This window comes from Silurus meridionalis, chromosome 21 (assembly GCF_014805685.1).
Source record: "Silurus meridionalis isolate SWU-2019-XX chromosome 21, ASM1480568v1, whole genome shotgun sequence".
NCBI classification, from domain to species: domain Eukaryota; kingdom Metazoa; phylum Chordata; class Actinopteri; order Siluriformes; family Siluridae; genus Silurus; species Silurus meridionalis.
The window spans coordinates 8,835,974-8,855,113 of NC_060904.1; the positions used below are offsets into that span (position 1 = coordinate 8,835,974).

Genomic DNA, 19,140 nt, shown 5'->3' on the forward strand with positions numbered 1-19,140 from the left:
CTTCAGGTTTAGCACCTCAGAGATTCTGAGTATTTGGTACGACCCACAACTTTGTGTAAAATCTTCTGATCTTTGCAAAATCTTAGATACAGAAATAGTGCACAATCTTGATTATTAAATATTCAAGATGGTGAAAACTTTCATGCTTAAACGATTGGGCAACTTTTGTTTGAATCCAATTTTAAATACAATAATAAATAACTAAATAACTAAATAACTAAATAAATAAATAAATAAATAAATAAATAAATAATTAATTTAAAAAAAAGGTATAACTGGACCTATTAAAAAAAAAAAACCATATTTATTCATGTGCCTCAAAATGTAGCTGTGAATTAAACAATGAATTAAATAATGCGTTAATTATAAAGTAACAAAATAATAATAATGGTGATTTAGTGTTACATTTTAAATTATTTTTATCAGTGGGGGCATGGTTGAGCTTTAGCTGTAGGTGGATGAAAGGCAAATGAACTGGCAGGTAATGCATATTATATGAGAGAGAGAGAGAGAGAGAGAGAGAGAGAGAGAGAGAGAGAGAGAGAGAGAGACAGAAGCAACAGAGAACTGTGGGGGCATTTTATTAGCAACATTGAAATGTTTAATAGAAAATTAATTAAACTTATCGTTTTATGTTGATCTTTGAGTTAGAGAGAGCTGTGTGTGTGTGTGTGTGTATGTGTGTGTGTGTGTGTGCGCGAGAAAGCGAACACTGACTGTGTAAGGGTGTGAGAGAGAGTGATGAAGATGATGAGAAACACACATATGTGCACACATAAATTCAAAGCCAGGTATACACCACACTGACTGTGCAGTCTGTACAAATGTGTTAATATATAAATACAGGTGATGGCCAATGACACCTGATAAGGTCACATGAATGCCGTGTCCGGCTTCATTATTATTATGCATTGAACTTCTGTTGCGATCTTTTGTGGTAAAAACAGGCTCACATTCCACTGCTTTTACACCGGGGGACAATTTTTAAAGATGTTTATTGTATTCGGGTGCTAAAGTCATTCATGATAGAGGTAACACTTGACTGATAGAAGCATTCCAATCTTATGTGTTGTGTTGCAACCCAAATGATGTCATGATTTTAACAGAAAAAGGATCATTTGACTGAACATGGTTTTAGTGAATGACATGAAAAGAAAAAAAAAAAATCTCTGCACAGTTGAAAGCACCATACAAAGAAAAATTTAATTTAATGAAATTCTTAGCAAACAAAAAGAAGCAAAACAGAGGGGTAGAATTCTAGTCACTCAGCTGAACTGTTTGTGTGTAATTCACTAACTGGCCCCAAATAGATGCCTTAACTTCTCGGAAGGCAAAAACTTATTCCTTGTAGTTTATACTCTTGCAGTTTCTCAACTGGTCTATGGCCACATCTCTGATGTTCAAACATGATTGTGGTTAACACATCTGAGCTGTCCGGTAGTGTATATTGTAATTTCCGGACTATTAAGCGCACCCAAATATAAGCTGCACCCGCTAAAAAATAAAAAGATTTTTATTTTGAATATAACATGCCGCACCTGTCTATAAGCCGCAGGTGTCTACATTGAAACTAATGAACTTTACACAGGCTTAAAGAAAAGACCGTGTCTGTTACACGGCTTGTATCTAAACTGTAGCCTACCAAGAAAGTCATTGTTCACTGTCTTCCTTCTTCCTTTCACAACAATTTCTCTCGGGCGTTTTTCTTTTGGCCTCATCATGCGTTTAAAAATCACCATCGGTGAAGCTTTTCTCCCGATGGCGTGCAGCTCAGAACACAGGTGAAGTGTGTTTTTTTAATGCCCGGTTGTTTTCAACCTGATGAATGATTCTCCTTTTCTGTTGACAGTCCGAGTGAGCGGCAGGCCAAACGTCAGAGGAACCGCATCCATATTTATGACGTGGTGCGGTCCGATTCAGTGGGAGCGCATCTGATTTAATATAAAGAATTTCATTGGTTCACCTGAACCCGTTTCGCAATTTCATTGGTCTTATGTTTTGGGGCTCAGTTTTTTGGCGGCATGACGCTTGTGAAACCGGGAAAAACCCAGAAAAAATCCATTAATTAGCCACTTTGTTGTTTAAGCCGCGGGGTTCGAAGTGTAGGAAAGAAGTAGAGGCTTATAGTCCGGAAAATACGGTACATACAAATTTCCAGACACAAGTCCAACCTGACACCTCTGATTCAGCGCTAACCTGGATTTCCTATTACAGGACAATGAAAGCAGCTCAGGATCATCAGAGTGTAAAACATTTCTCGCTTGACTCAGTAATGATTCTTTAACTACTAACATTATTTTATTAGTTCACAAAGAAACGAGACCTTTTGTGCATTAGCAATAATAATTATAACAGCATACAAATGTAACTGGGAGAACTGACATCAAAAGAAGAAAAAAAAAAGCAAAGACAGCAGGTGGGACAGTTTATTTCAAATAGTATGTGTGTGTGTGTGTGTGTGTGTGTGTGTGTGTGTGTGTGTGTGTGTGTGTGTGTGTGTGTGTGTGTCTGTCTGTCTGGAAACGATTTAGACATCATTAGAGAAGACGGCTCCCAATAAACCAAATTAGTGGGTGAAAATTCAATTTTAACAGGGCAGAGGGGCAGAGCAAACATCACTGCACCCTTTAATGTTCTCCATCCTCACTTAAGGGATCTAAATATGCGTTTAGCTCAAGCCTCTGCGCTCTGTTCTTCAGCTGCTCAACTCCTGCTGTAATTAAACAGCTTGTGTGTCCTAGATGAACCCTAAGTCTTAGACAACCAGAAGAAGAAACGACAGAAATGACAGAGAATCAGGACAAACCCATTAAAACAGCATATTACCTATCATTCCAGTGCCTCAGGTTAGAAGAGATGTAGGCCATACTGTATGTATTACTGTCCTGAATATGTCCTGACTGATATTCATGTTTCTGTGTCTTAAAATCATAGCTGGAATAATATTGAACGATTAAGGTCCTATGTGCTATATTTTTGGTACATGACGTTTACAACTTTTTTTTTAGCTAAAACTCTCCTGTGTGTATACATGCCCTTAAACTGATACTACAAGTTCATTTCTTGTATCCAGTTTATTAATAAATGGCTGTACATCAAATAGCATTTAGTACATCATATAGTTCACTATGTTCTAGCATGGCATATTTATACCCTATGTACCTGCAATCAGCATACATAGTATTCTTTTTTTTTTTTTAAACATCTAAATATAGAAAAAATATTAAAAATAAAAATACATTTTATTATTTTCATATTTCTTAAATGATGCCTACATATTTTTCACCTTCAATGATTTAGACAAGATGCAAACAGTGTAGAGTTACAGCTAATCTGTGTTCTGCTTGTGACAGCCTAAAATTATAGGCTTATTAATATTCAAATGCATGCATGCATGCATGTGTGTGTGTGTGTGTGTGTGTGTGTGTGTGTGTGTGTGTGTGTGTGTGTGTGTGTGTGTGTCTGTGTTTTTTCCAACCATGTCTAGGACATCAAAACACTCACAGACACAAAAGGACACATACTTAATGTAATTCTGTTCTGACACACCCATGAATGGATCTTTCAATGCTGAGTGACAGCTCACAGAGGACCTGGGAATGACTGAGGCTTCCCTCATGCTAAGAGAAGACAGGAGAAAAGAGACTTATGGATAAGGGTATATGCCTTCAGGTTTAAAAATGGGAGCCATGTACAAAAAAAAACAGATAAGTGCTTTAAATTGGTAATAGCAGTGAAAGATGGTATTATTGTTGGCATGAAGAAGACATGCAAACTGCTCTAATGATGTACCGCAGTTGGTGGTTTAAAAATGGGAAAAATACTCAATTGACCATGAATTTATAATTTTTTCAAATGAATTAAGGATATTTAATAATCCATTTGATTATACGGAGCTTGTTTATTGGATATTAAATGTAAATAAACATGTTAAACAACAGAATACAGTATAATTGACTTGAATTGAATTGGAGCAAAATTAGTATTTATTTGTTGTTTTTTTACGTTATTTTAATGAGGAAAAAAAAAAGTCAAAATTATGGATACGATGCCATGTGCACAGAATGTGATCTCAATTACGATTACATCTATGTCATTTGGCATATGCCCTTATCCAGACTGACATCCACTGATTTTATTCATACAACTGAGCAGCTATACGGTTAAGGGCCTTGCTCAAGGGCCCAGGAGTGGCTTCTTTGTTGTGGATGGGATTTGAACTCACAACCTTTGGATTCAACATCCAAAGTCCAATGCCTTTACCACTAAGCTAAACTCCCCATTTTCAGCTCAGAGCTCAGAAAGGCTACGTTTAGCTTGGGCTACTGGTACTTATGAATTTCTACCTGTTTAAAACAAATTATCTGTTCATTTCAAATGATGTATTCATATCCTAATTATTGAACAAAGCAAACTTGTTTTATGTCATTACACATCTTAATAAGATACAAAATGTCAAGATTGCTAATAAAGATTAATGCTGACTTAATGGGATTATTATATGAAGTTCAACAGGAAAACATAATTAAACCAAAGTTATGGTTGAAGTACTTTTTAGTCATTCAGTTTTCATTTTGGTACCAGCTAAAGAGATTGTAAAAACATGAATGCTTTTTTGATTATTAGTTCAAAATCCAGACAAGAAAAAATAAAACCATTTCAACAGAAAATATAAAACATTTAAAATCATCTGTAATCCTGAATTCAATGAAGTATTTAAATTGTTTACAAAATTAGGGAAGAAAAAAACATCAGCAGCTATTTAATGCTAACTGCAGCACATTCCAACTTGATTAGAAAAGAATGAGACTAAAAAGTTCGGAAAAATAAGTTTCAGAGAAGCAACCTTCTAAAAAGCAGTCTGTCCAATAAAAAAAAAACTGCAAAACAGTGCAAATTGGAGACAATTAAACAATCATAAAATGTTTTTTAGTTGAAAATACGTTTTTTGAAAAAATATACTAAAATAGAAAACAAGTCAAAATGTGTTATTAGCGTGTCATGTGTAACAAAATTAGGCATTAGCCATCATCAGCAACTGTAGCTGTAATGAGTTTGGTGTTAGTAGGTTACAGTATGATATGTGTCAGTGGTGAGGATGGCTGAGCTTGGGGTCCAGGCTTATAGGTACCAGTGTTGCTTACCACCCTTTTCAGTATAGCTACCCACAATGCCACACTCCATCTCTCTAACACTGCAATGAGGTCATGGTAAGGAGAATTGCCATGTACCATGCAGACTCCATCTGTAATACCCCTGATACAGATCATACAGAACCTCATGTTTTGGCATGACTGTGAAATGACAATCAATGGGAAGGCTTGTATATTTTTTAAATGAATATATAAAATGAATATCTAGCTGTACCTTTAAGATGACAGTAGTAATACTATGCTAATAGAATATCCCAATCATGTTAGCAGTAGTGTTTGCGCTTGTGCTTAATGACAATTTTAGAATTTAGAAGCAGCACAAGAATCTGGGACTGTCTATAGCAGTGCTAAAGAGCATGACGATCTTTTAAAAAGCATGAAAAACTTTAAGCATGATGTGTCTTGCCTCTAAACTCATTTCATGCTAATCTTAGAGGACACAGGATATTACTGCACAGGTGCGTACTGACCAAGACGAAACCATAGGCAAGATTTTGGTGTTTGGCATACCATCAACAACCCCCTCCCACCCTTAAGAGATTGCGTGCTTGAGCACAGCAGCAGTAGAGGGATTGAGGTACATGTGGGGGGGATCATCTGAGGCCGCGTGGTGCTTACGATTTCACTCCTGCACTCTGATTGGTCAAAGCTGAGCTCTTCTGTGTGGCGCTGTATCCATGGTGCTGAAAAAAGACTGAACCCTTGCTGGAGAGCCAATGAGGCTGCAGCCTGGGAGGTGGAGGACGGGAAAATAGTACAACTTAAAAGCCTGAGCATGAATACATGAATGGCGATGAGGTAATGCGCCAAAAACTCTGACCCAATACAACGGCTCCACAGCATCAAGAGGAGATGGAAGCTGGAGTTCAGAATATTCTACATTCCTGCTCGATTAAGAGATTAGCCTTTACTCGGGACTAACCATGTGAACTGACCTACTTACTGAATACGAGGTCAAGAAGCAAAGACAAGACAAAAACAACATGCATTTTATCTAATCACATTATATTTAATTTTACTGCTAAAAACTTTCAATGGAAAAAAGGGAAAAAGTGGGAGAAGCTTTAATATGATTTTATATTCATATAAGTAGTCTGCAGATCTACCATGTACACAGAACATCCTCATACCCACAACCTTGCACACAACCTTGCAACAACGTTCAAAACCCCTAAATAAAGTCTACACACACACAGTCACACACGCACATGTGATAAATGAGAAGGGTGGTGGCATTCTCTTGCAGCATTGCAGCATGGGAGTCCACGTGTCTATGCTTGTTCTCTGGTGCCAGAAAGACACATTCTCTCTCCCCTCCTCTTTTCTCTGTCACGTGGGCGCAGCAGGGGAGATCGAGAGCGAGAGAGACAGACAGTGAGATAATACAAGCTTACACATTATTGGTTTACATTAGAATCTGAGCACCACAATACTGAAATACCTCTTTCTTCCTTTTCATGTATTCATTAAGCAAACACAAAGTAGCTCATGAGACAGAATCCAATTTAATCATAGAGCTGGTAAAAGAGCTGAGCTTAATAAAAGTGGGACATAAAGCCAAGATTTAAGCAGCTAAACTCACCAATTCCGAGAAAGAGGGAGAGACCCAGCTGAATGTGAACATCAGTACTGCTCCCTGACCACCTGTCAAAAGTCCTTGTTTGGTCACATTCTCAATTTTGTTAGGAGTGTCGTTTTGTCTTAGGATTCAAAGTGATATTTTGTGAGGCCCTATAATGCCAAGTCTCTCTAATGTTACCCTCTGCTGTGACATCTCATCCTCTTTCCTGCACATAGTCAATATAGATGAAGCCTGTTAAAAAAACTCTTGTTTTCCCTAATCTGAATTATAACCTAATCAACATATCATCTGTATTATGCTTGCGATAATAACAGACGAGAACTGATGCAGTTTACTGTTTATCCAATCAAGCAAACTTATAATAAAGGAGGTATATGGGTATAGTTGTTATACAAGGGTATATTTTTTGCAGCAAAAAAATACAAATTTAATAAAACAATAAAACTGTAAATTTTTTTCCTCTCCAACAATGAGGTAGTGCATTAACAATGTATTCAATTCAGGCTACTAATTCAGTTTCTGCTGCTGACGGTTCTCAAAAGATCTACCTGATTCTTTCTAATGCCCAACCTCACGATGGAGTTCGCTTCGATCCAATCTATGCAGCTGGGGATGGTTTCACATGAACAGCCAAAAGATCCATTAAGGTTACTGAGCAACTCATGAACAGTCCTGCATTTAAGGACCTATCACTGAACACTATACCTCAACAATGATGGAACTATAACAAGGTTTCTTCCTCATACCATCTCAGGGAGTTTTTCTTACCACAGTCACCACTGGCTCACTCATTAGGGTAAGCCATAAACTTATGAGGAACAAACATATAGGCACTAAACTTTCTATAGATTCCAACTTTCTAACCTCTTTATCTCTGTAAAGGTGCTTTGGGACATGTCCAATCTCCAATGTTAAAAATTCTATACAAATTAAATTGAAGTAAATTGACAGAAAACTCAATAGAAAACTTAGACCAGTAAATGAAAAACGCTGAACGCGAAGTCATCTTAAATTTACATCTGCATTACATTCGCTCTGCTATCTGTTATGCAAACAGCTCACTCCTGTCTACCTAGAAGATGCACAACTGTATAGTGTAGTGTACAAGTCTGCAGTTACCTCGGAGGTCTGAATAATCTCCTCAATTATTGTGTTTAACTAACCACTGAATGTCTGTGACTGGCCCATAACAAAATTCCAGTGGTGGGCCATCAGGGCTAGCCAGGCCTTCTCTATCAGAATCATTGATTTACATATTTTTCCTTCATGTATCTGCATTCAATTATTCCCAATAGTCTATATTCTCTTCATTTCATAACTTTTCTCCAAGTGTAAGCTCAGTTTGTTGTAGGACCATCACTGAGATCACTGCAGTTCTTTTCATCATTAACTCCATGGTACTTAAAACTGTTGCATTAATTAATCAGACTGCGACTTGGTCCCTGTAAGACCCCCTAGATGGCTTCCGATCATGTGGTCATTATCACGTCCTTTGATTTGATGGTCAGAGAGCACAATAGTCAGAATTATGCAGAAAACTGCACAAGCTCAAATATATTTGTGTGGATTTAATAGATGTTTTTTCATTCCACAATAGCTAACAGTGGAGATTAAATTGATTTGGTCACAGATACACATTTACAAGACAGATTTTTTAAGAAAAGCTGTACATTGGAAGGAAAGGTTAACCAATAAAATCTCAAAACAGTTGTTAAGCTTTTTCACAAACGATTTTAATTTTGTGTTTTCTTTCTTGTGCACTCGAACACAAAATTTGCTTCATTTCAAAACACCAGGAAAATCATAATGCAGGGAAAAAATGCACCAAAAACCTAGGGCCATTTTATGAGGTTAATATTGATGCTTCTGCTAGAGATAATGTATGCGGGTGGTGCAGCTGTGGCTGCAGTGAGAGGAGACTTGTTGAATTGTGTTCAATGGGTTTCTTGCTTTGGTAATAGCATTCCTTTTTTTTAACTGGCTGTGATGCAGCTCTCTGGTATACTGTATTTTTGCATTATATTGATGGTATTGATAGTTTCTATATCTAAAATGATGGTATTAAAAGGTGGACTGATTCAAGTAGGACACCACTGAAGGCATTATTGTGAAATGCATAACCTGCCACTGCGAATTTCCCAGTTGTACTTTTTTTAGGATGTGACCTATTAAAATAAACAAAGAACTGCCTTAATTTATAATCATGTTTTTTTACACTGATATAACTACATAAAAGCAGCATTGGTAAAACATTCTCTCTTCCTCTAGTGCCTGGTATTATACAGCTAGATGTTATTCTTTTTGTTGCCCTCGCTACATGGGGTGGAAACAGATAAGGGTGAAAACCACTTGAGCATTCTCTAATTACTTGGTATTAGTTTGTTAGAGCATGAAAATGAGAAAATCTCTCTTCTGCATTGAGTTCATTTGGCCTTGGTCACTATGCTTGTTTCTTCATGTAATCTTATATCATGAATCAATTATATAATAACCTCTTCAACAGTTTTCTCCATGGGTCATAAGTGTTTATTTCAGTTTGCAATCATGTCTTGGATATTAATAATTTGTTCATGTGTGTATGGAAGGGTGCGAATCAACACATCTCTCTGCTGTGTCAGTCTGCAGAACTCAGCAACTGCATTAACAACTCTGGCAGTTTGAAACTGACCTAAATCTCCTAGGGTGCCCTGGTGCACTATTAGCATTAGGCTGGCACCCATGACACTCATCCAATCAAAGAAGCAGAAAATGGGTGGATGACCTGTCAACTGGCAAACGCTAAAGTCATGAACCACATAGTAAGTGGTAAATGGGCAAGAGCTCGTTTGTAATTTATAGCTACCTCCATATGGGCGGTCATAAGAGGGAAAAAAAAACAACAGCTCATTTACTGTCTGAAAAGAGCTAAAGTAAAAAAACAACAAAAAAAAAAACCAAAGGGTTTGCCCCAATCACAAAAATCACCAATCACAATAAACACAGCCTTTGATGGCCGACAGACAAAAAAATGCTCGAAACCATAAACTTTATACATAAATATAGATGTAGCTATCGATTAATTTAGTAATTGAGTATTCTACAGATTGTGCCATTGATTATTCGAGTAATTGGATAAGAAGTGCTTTTTCTTTATTAAAGAGCAATACTAAATTTACAGGAGAAAATAAGACGGGTCTTTTAAAATGAACAAGTTTCCCTTTTTGAAACATTCACATTTTATTGCTGAAATTGCAAACAAGAATATCTGTAAAAATTAAACCTATTTAATTTATTTATTTGCCTAATTACATACAAATGTAAGTATAAAAATAAAAAAACAAAATTATATAATAATAATAATCTATTACAGATGCCAAACTTTGGGAATGTTTCTGTCTTTTTCTTTGGCCTCAATCCTATGGAAGTCCATTTCCGCTACATAAAAAAATTAATTTTTCTCGTAATTCCGACTTTATTTCTCCATCATGTTGTTGAAGCTGTTGGTGTATGAACGAGGCTCCTCTGCTTCATCGGTCTTGTTCCGTCTCCTCCACATCTGATTGTTAGACAGAGTCTCCAGGAATCGGAGGCTTATTTTGAAACCATGTGATTTTATTGATTGTAGACTGTTTCATTTTCAATGTGTAAAGATTTCTGGCACTACAGAGGGGGACACGCCGCCCCGATTGGCTAAAAAAAGGCAGAATTGTGAGGAATGCAGTCAGAATTAAGCAAACTTTTTTCTTTATGTGCTGTTCCTCCATTTTTTCATTCTGCAGCGTCTTCTATGTTTACCTGTACAGAGCCCTCCAGAGTTTAGTGGGTGGTGCATCAGTAATAATGGTCCACAGGAAAACACAATGCTCCGTGTGTAGTTAAATGCACTTAACTAATCATTGAGGCAAATAATTTGCCTAGATAATTTTTTGTATTGGAATTACTCGAGTTACTCGAGGAATCATTTCAGCCCTACTCATAATTAATCCCAATTCCAAGTATTTTAGTCAAATCACTGTATGTTATCAGCTTTATTTAAATATTCTCTAATAAATATTCATCTTTTCTTTAGGACAGACCTGCACAAATCGGAGTCAGTGGTATGCGGCGGGATCTAACAGACCAGGTTCAGAGAAGGATTTCGCTTAATCCTTCCTTCAATAGCACCTCTTAGTCTTCATGCTACCATTCATGATCAAAGCATGAAACCATAGCAACAACACATAACAAGCCAAAACATGGCACCTTCACTGATGGACTGGGGGAGAATTTTAAGCCAAACCTGTACAAACCCTACAAGGTCTATTTAGTCATTAAACACTGATCATATGCATTCTGCCTTCACTCTGTTTGCTTTTCAATACCACCCTGATCCACATAATCTTTAAAAAATGCTAACTTTGGTGATGATACATAAGAGAAAATCGAACCACAAAGGCCTGTAGTTTATAAAATGTTTGCTTATCAGTTGAACTTAGTCATAGTCTAAAATCAAACAGGAGACAAGGCATCTCTCCAAGGCATCTTTTCCTGATTAGAAGATTTGAAAACTGGTGACTATACCACTCTTTACATTCCTTACTCTGGATAATGTGGAGGAATAGTTTGCTACAGGAAAATTAGTTGTTCTCTAAATACAGATTTATGCAGGGTTGTGGACCTCACGCACAAACAAACGTGTGCATGCACACACACACACACACACACACACACACACACACACACACACACACACACACATCCCCACACCTTACTATTCTTATAAAGACCCACTATGACATCATTATTAATGTAGCTAATTAATGCTATGCTTTCACCAAAACCTAACCCTAACCCTAACCTCAGTAACCCAAGGAAAACCTTCTGTCTATTTTAGATTTTTATTTTATTTTTATTTTTTTTAGAAAAAGCTGTAGCTTTTATATTTAAAAAATGCACTTTTTCTCATGGGGAACAGCAAAATGTCAAGATAAGGTCAAAACCGTCAGATATTCCTCTGCTTGTGAGGACATTTTGTCCGCACTAATATATGAAACATGATGCCCTCCTACACACACACATACACATGTGTTTTCATGTATTTGTATCATGGGCACATTCTGTCCACAAAGACAGCTGAGCACATTCATACATGTCTATATGTCAAAGATTTAAAAATAGCATGGTGCACACCACTAGCACACTAAACTCTTGATGACTTTTTGTCCATGTGCGCTTGTGCGCATGTACTCAGCCCTCACATAGATACAATTTATGAGGCCAATGTAAATTCAGATTAAGGGTATTAATCTGGTGAGGAGTTGAGGTTTCTGTGCTAAGGGTGGGGCACTGGCACAGGGGTCTGGCGCTGTGTTTGGCATGCAGAAGATTTGCGTTAGAGGATTGGGGTGATGTGTAAGGCAAATAGCACCCTCTGGTGACCGTTATGAGATTAAAGTATGAAGGATGCCACTCCCTGTCTCTGGGGTTTGCTCTACACACATTTCAACATTTACATTGGAAAGAATAGGTGCGCAGTGGGATGTTAGTAATTAGGGATTTTTTTATGGTTTTGGGTTATAAATGTGCTCTTAACATTGAACCACTCAACTGTAAGTAAATTTGGATGCAACAGAAATGACCCAAGCAGGGGTTGCAGAAACTTGCTTCTGACAGCATTATTTATACCGCACTGGCATATTAATTAAGAGTTTAGTAATTCACTAATGGTGCAGTGCAGTGGCCAAAAAGGACTGAAGTTTTTACTGCCCACAAACAATCTACTATCCAATGAAATGCGTTTAGGAAAACTTTATTTCGGTAGAGCAAGAAGCACAGACCATCAGTGGATGACACATTGCTAAATTAAAAGGAAGGGAACCCACCTAAAGTTTAAAAAATCCATCTTCTCCCTTCAGCATGTAGATCCACATATGCCATGGTAAGCATTTTACATGAGTCATCAAAGCCAAGTTACATCTGCCTCATGCTTTTGAGATGCCTCACACTACCACAGTGGACCACAATATGGAGTATGGAGACACACTGCCTCACAATGTCAGCCCTTTAAATGTTATATACAATGATTATTTAAATAGCAGAATCTTTTAATTTATAGGGGAAAATAATCTGTGTCATTTGACATAAAATGTCCTTATACCACAGAGATGTTGAATTTTTCAAATGAAATTGGTCAGAAGGTGATGATTGATTTCCTGTACCACCATGGCGCTGACATTAATGCGGGCTGCAAGGCAAAGAAAAAGGTCTACTAAAGATAATTTACTGCGACTTGTGTGTGACTGGTGGAAGCACTGCAGACACTACACACAATCTCAGGCTAATAAAAACTGATTACAAAACTGATATATATATATATATATATATATATATATATATATATATATTAGAATTGTTAATATAATACATTTATGTAAGCAGTTGTTTATTAATTTAACATATTTATATAGAATCTCCAATGTCAGTGAAGAGAAATACTTTTTTTTTGCAGTTCCTTTGTTGGAATGTAATTAACTTCAACAGAAAAGTAATATAACTGTTGTAATGTGAAGAAATAATTTGCTTTGGAAATTTTACACCACATTAAATATAAACATAAATGAATGAAAATGTTTTTAATGAATGGTAAATTGTTTTAAATTCACGATTATGGGTGCAGTATTAGTGACCCTGCATCTCATGGTGCTGTAATTCATATATGTAGTTATATTAGTAGTTATAGTAAATAAAGTTAATAATTTACTTCACTGTGAGCACCCAGATTGAAAGCCTTACACAAAACACATAAGGTGAACAACAGCGCCACCTGTTGAACCACTGGTTATAAATCATGAACATTACAAACCAATTTCTATATGCATGCGAGGGTTATGAATTTTCGTTTATAGAATGCCACTTTCAGAAAAATACTAAAGACATTAAGACTGTTTTTAAGAGCTACAAAACAGAATGTAAATTATATAAAAGAACAGGGCATTCTGGGAAATCAGGAAATGATTTTACTAATAACAGGACTTTAGCCTGGTGTGTTCATTTTTTATTATTAATTTACTAAGAAACTAAATTTTTTTCACACACGCATTACATAAAATTGGAATAAGTACATACAAATATATCAATTTAGGTGGTGTGGATGATTTCATACATGGTCACACATTTTCATTAATATTCAATTAAAACACTAAATATTTTAGTACACAGATAAACAGAGAGGCAACTGTGTGACAGAAAATTGTAGAACAACATCAGGATTCTAGTCTGTGACAGAATTAAAAAATTATTTTGATATAAGAATATAAAATTATGATTATATAATATTATGGAAATATTTTGATAATTATTGTCACAAAACACCTTTCTGAGCTATCGCTAATATCGCTAGTAATGTGTATGGTTTAACATTTTATAGCGACTGCAAATATTTAAAGCCATACATCTATCATTATTAATTTGTATTGTTTTTTTTTTTTATCCTTTATTACTCTTTGCCATTTGAAATGATTGATTTCCACAGAAAAATTTTTTGCAAGGGCTTTTTATTTTTCTAAATGCCAACACTAGTTTGCACACTTAAAAGCTGCACACTAATATTTAATTCCAATACTTTCATCATGGCATTTTGTATTTTTTTTTTTTTTTACCTTATTCAATGTATTAAATTCTTATTCAACAACATTAATTTACAACCAGAGTTGCATTCATTTTTGGCTTGATTTTGATAATGGCAGAGTTAAACCACCTCACGTCTTTTCCAGCACATCCCAAATAATTTCAGGGAGGTTAAATTCAGCAGAATTTATATATGAAAATGATTTCTCAAGCCCCCTGAATCAAACAATTTGAGCCTGTTGACGCTTAGCATTGTCATCCTGGAAAACACCTGGGTCATCAGCAAAGGAAAAAAAATAACTGTTGATTAGATAACGTGTTTATTCAGAACATTCAGAGATCCAGCTGAATGTTTTTTTATTGCATCATAACGATGCCAAGTCCAGAACTGACCAATAGAAGAAAACCCTTGTTAATAACACTCCCTTCAGAGACTTGGACAGTAGGCACAATGCATAATGTATATATCGCTTCATCTGCTTCTCTTCTTACCCTGATGCACACATCGCTTTGGAACAGGGAAAATGGGGACTCAAAAAAAAAAAAACCACGAGCTTTTTCAATTACTCCAGAAGTCTTTTTATCCGATTAGCTTCACCAACATGTGGCTTTGTTTTGGCACAGCTGTTCAATCACAATCTTGTGATTACTTATCGAAATGGAAAAGCTCTGTCACATTTTTGACATTTTAAAGATCTCTAATCACAATTATTCTAGTTTTTTTTTTTTTTTTACCACATTTCTTTTGCAAAGTTGATAGTTTGCATCTATAATTTCACCTTTTAATAATGCATTAGAAAGTTCTTAACCCAATTTCAGTCATTTATCTGCTTTACTTGATTTCTTTGGTTGATGCAGGCCAATAATTTCACCCTTTCTGAAACACAGTAAAAAAAATTTTCCCATTATGGGACATGTCTTGTGGATCTTGTGATCTTGATTGACTCTCTGATCTCAACTTCTGTCACTGCACACAGTCTTGGAATAGCTATGACATTTCATTTTCCTTTCACTTTAATCTCACACACTCATGTGAATTTTACTGTACCTGTAGAATTTGTCTAGTTCTATCTAAGAAAATCACTCAGATGTTAAAACTTTAGGCTTTTTTTGTCACTTGGTAGACAAGACTGGACTACTAGAGATTTCCCCCTGGCTGTGGAATGATCTTGAGGTCTACCGATCATTGCTGGAACTATCGGCTATTGGCAAAAAATCCATACCAATAGTTTTTCCAGCTTGTGTTTGTTGCTGAAGTGGGTAAAATGGTTCAATGTCATTACGAGAGCGGCCTCTAGAGGCAAACCGACGACACCACGTGCTGTCTTTTTACAAGTGAGGTTGTATGGTTTTTTTTTATTAATGATATAACTATAATTATTGATTGATATATTCGTGTTATTTAATCATCATGATTACATGGAGTGTTATGTTTGTTTTTTATCTAGTATCCATATTATAAACTATAAAATGTATATATTCTGTAAGCAGCAAGTATGTTCCAACCTAACGATCATTATCAAAAACATCGGTAGAATTAAGAATTAGAAACCTCTAGAATTAGATGTCCCCTAAAAGTCACAAGCAGTCTTTAAACAATGAATAAAGACCTACCTTTTTCAGTATTTAAATTAGCACTTAATTATTTGCTTTTATACAGTATACCATATATTAATTTTCAACAGAGTTTTACACCAATTATATTCTTCCATGACCTAGTAAACTAGCATCAGGATGTATTTTTTGCCTTAGACTTCAAAGCATTTCTGAAGGTCGCTCTGGACAAGTGCAAACACCATAAATGCAAATGTGAAATAATGTAAATGAAACACGTAGCGTAGTGTCTACTATATTATGGTGGCTATATTTTATACTGTGGCATGTGGTAAAGACATAAAACTTGCTTAACATGCTTAGTAGTTGCCAAAGTGGAGTATCTGTGAATGGGCTTTGACATCTCTTCCACAAAAGTAGTCAAAATGGAGCAGATATTGGCCACTCAAATTCAGTGCACAGACAATTATGAAATGCAACATGACTCGAGTGTTGAAAGCAGCAGCTAATAAGATGAATCAAATCAATTCCAAATATGTAGTAGCATCACCAGGTGGGGGCAGCACTGTCCCACTGCTAACACTGCTCAAGTGACACTGAAATTTTTTGAAATATTATTACATCCAGGTGACCTCTAAAACTCAGATCCGCTCTCTCCTGACTGCTTCCAGCATTCAAAAGTTCCTAGTCATAAGAATGAAGTAAATCTTTTACCCAAATAAAGGTCAAAGGTCTTAAACACACCACTGGGAACTGAGAGCAGTGTTGAAATAACTGACACTGGTTTTTCATCTTTGCATGAAAAACTGGGTGAATTGAAAAATACGTCTGTTATTGAGCATCATTTTAGTAATAACAAAAGGTTTAACAGTATGTCAAGTTGCACATAACTGGAATCTTTTCGAAATCCAATTACAAAATGCTTCCTTCCGTCATTGGCACAAAATGTCACAGCCTCCATCCATCTCAGCTGACACTTATATGTGAATAACCCAACCCAAAGTTTCAGCATACTTTGATGTTTAAAAAGAATTTAACATGAAACCTTTTTGGCCTCAGATATTCAGATATATATCAGAGATGGAAACACCAGTTTGGTAAAACTGTTGTTAGTTTAAAAGTCAGAAATGCCACTAGTGAACTGTTAAAAGAATGTATAAGGGTGAAAGAGATATGTGAGTTATTTCCAAAGCTTTTCCTATGAATTTTTTGTAACACTATTTACAATTAATGATAAAATAGTTCCAGTATTACTATTGAGAGTCAATAATTCCATAGTGCAGCAAAATAAAGTTCAACCTGGGCTCATCCTTTAAATGTAAATTACAAGCAGCAGCTAGTTTGCAATGACCACATGAGCCTGAGGAAGTGCTGCTGTCAGACCACAAATGCTTGTAAAAAAAAAATGCCATAGAAAGCTGTTCAGTTCAACCATTTACATTAATTATTTAGCCAAAGACAGCAAATCAGCTCAGAAACTAAGCAAGAGGTGATAAGGAGTTTTTACAAACTTTCAAAGATTTACGCTTCTGTGGTTTAAAGGAAACAGATTTTTAAATGACAAATAGGCTTCGAAATTAAAGCTACAAACTAGGAATTCAAATACAACATGTATTTATAGTTATGTATGTTGCTTCCACATACCTTTGAAAAAGGGAAAAAATGATGTAAATGGACATTTACAATTAAATTCTTCTGCTGTAGAGAGTTCCATGTCTAATGTCTTATTTATCATGTGTAAAAAATATTTCCTGTACGATTGCAGTTCTATGTAATGTATGGATCCTGCACTGTATCTAAAGAACAATAGTGTACTGATTGTTGTCGATCATGTAAAAATAGAATAATTATCGGAATGCACATACAAGCAATAGAAACATTTCATGCTTCAACATGGCCCCACTCAAGTGCAGGTTTGAGACAAATATGTTGATCAAGTAGGTGAACGATGAGAGCAAGAGTTTGGACAGATACCAAACACGCCTAAACGTGCACTTTACATCGCTTGGTAAAGACATGATTTTTCCTCTCACTTGGTGGAAATGGCCATTTTTCACATAGCAGCGTTTGAGCATGTTCTCATTGTTAATCCACAGTAGAACATGTCCGTCAACTCATACCGGCACATTACATTTTATGTTACCTTTGACCCTGTGACTGCATGCGCAGCCAGTGGGAAAACAGGAAGACACATTACTCAAGTCCATGTCGTGTCCCAAAATGCTGTGAACTTCCCTATTGGCAAATGTTTTACAAACTTAGACAATTATTATCATTATTATTTTATGTAATGAGGCAGACATGGGTAACCAAGAAGAACCAAAGAGAACTTAACTAACTGTTAAGCTGTTTAAATTTCCTTCCCACTTTCTCTTCCTTCTGTATTTTGTTTACAAGGACAAAGTCTGACTGTGGAATTTGTGCATTTTATAGATCTTAGTTTTGTATATTATATATATACACACATATCAAAATAACATCTATTAAGGTCTCATCAGAGTCCCTGACTATCTTCAAACGACGACTGAAAACCTACCTCTTCCTGAAATACCTACATTAGCACTTTCCAAGTTTGTAGAATTCGAGTTATATTTATATTAAGTTTGTATTCTTGCATACCAGTGTAGATTTATTCATTACTAGAGACTCAAAGCACTTTTGTACGTCGCTCTGGATAAGGGCGTCTGCTAAATGCCACAAATGTAAATGTAAATGTCATCAATACACAGGTACAGCAATTAGGATAAAACAACATTCCTCCGAAATAAATGACAAAAAAGTTCTCATCATTTGCACCTCACACAACCATACATGTCCATATACAGCACAAGGCACATGTAACTTACCAGCAGATGAGCAGAGGAAGATGAGGTGAGGAAGAGCCACCCAGGCACTTGGCCAAGGTTACAGTCCTGCACTGAAACTTACACTGAGAGAGTGAGAGTGAGAGTGAGAGAGAGAGAGAGAGAGAGAGAGAGAGAGAGAGAGAGAGAGAGAGAGACCTTTATTAATTCCTAGATATAATCACTGACTATGTCTATACTTTAGTTGGTCATATGAATAGCCTAATCATATAAATCATAGCAGTTTTCAGCTCACAAAAGACAATATAATCCTAGAATAATAACCACGATTGTAACAATGTTAGACACTGCTGTCCAAACATACCATCTAGATGATCTTATAAAGTTATAGCATGTTTTCTAAAGCCACTTTGAATTGAACTGAAGAAGTTGATATAAGAAAAGATGTGTACAAAAAAATCAT

At 36.0% G+C, this 19,140-nt stretch overlaps 1 protein-coding gene across 4 annotated transcripts in view; it reads right to left on the minus strand.

Annotated features, from left to right (window-relative positions):
- Positions 1-19,140, minus strand: part of fam49bb (family with sequence similarity 49 member Bb) — a 65,152-nt gene that overhangs the window by 25,297 nt on the left and 20,715 nt on the right. For 2 of the 4 annotated variants that reach the window (XM_046833548.1, XM_046833549.1), the window contains exon 2: positions 18,720-18,802. The exons of 1 other annotated variant lie outside the window; for it this stretch is intronic. The gene's annotated coding sequence lies outside the window, so the exon portion shown is untranslated. Of the gene's footprint in view, positions 1-18,719; positions 18,803-19,041; positions 19,063-19,140 lie in introns of those variants that run through there. One more of the 4 variants, XM_046833550.1, reaches the window with a different exon arrangement.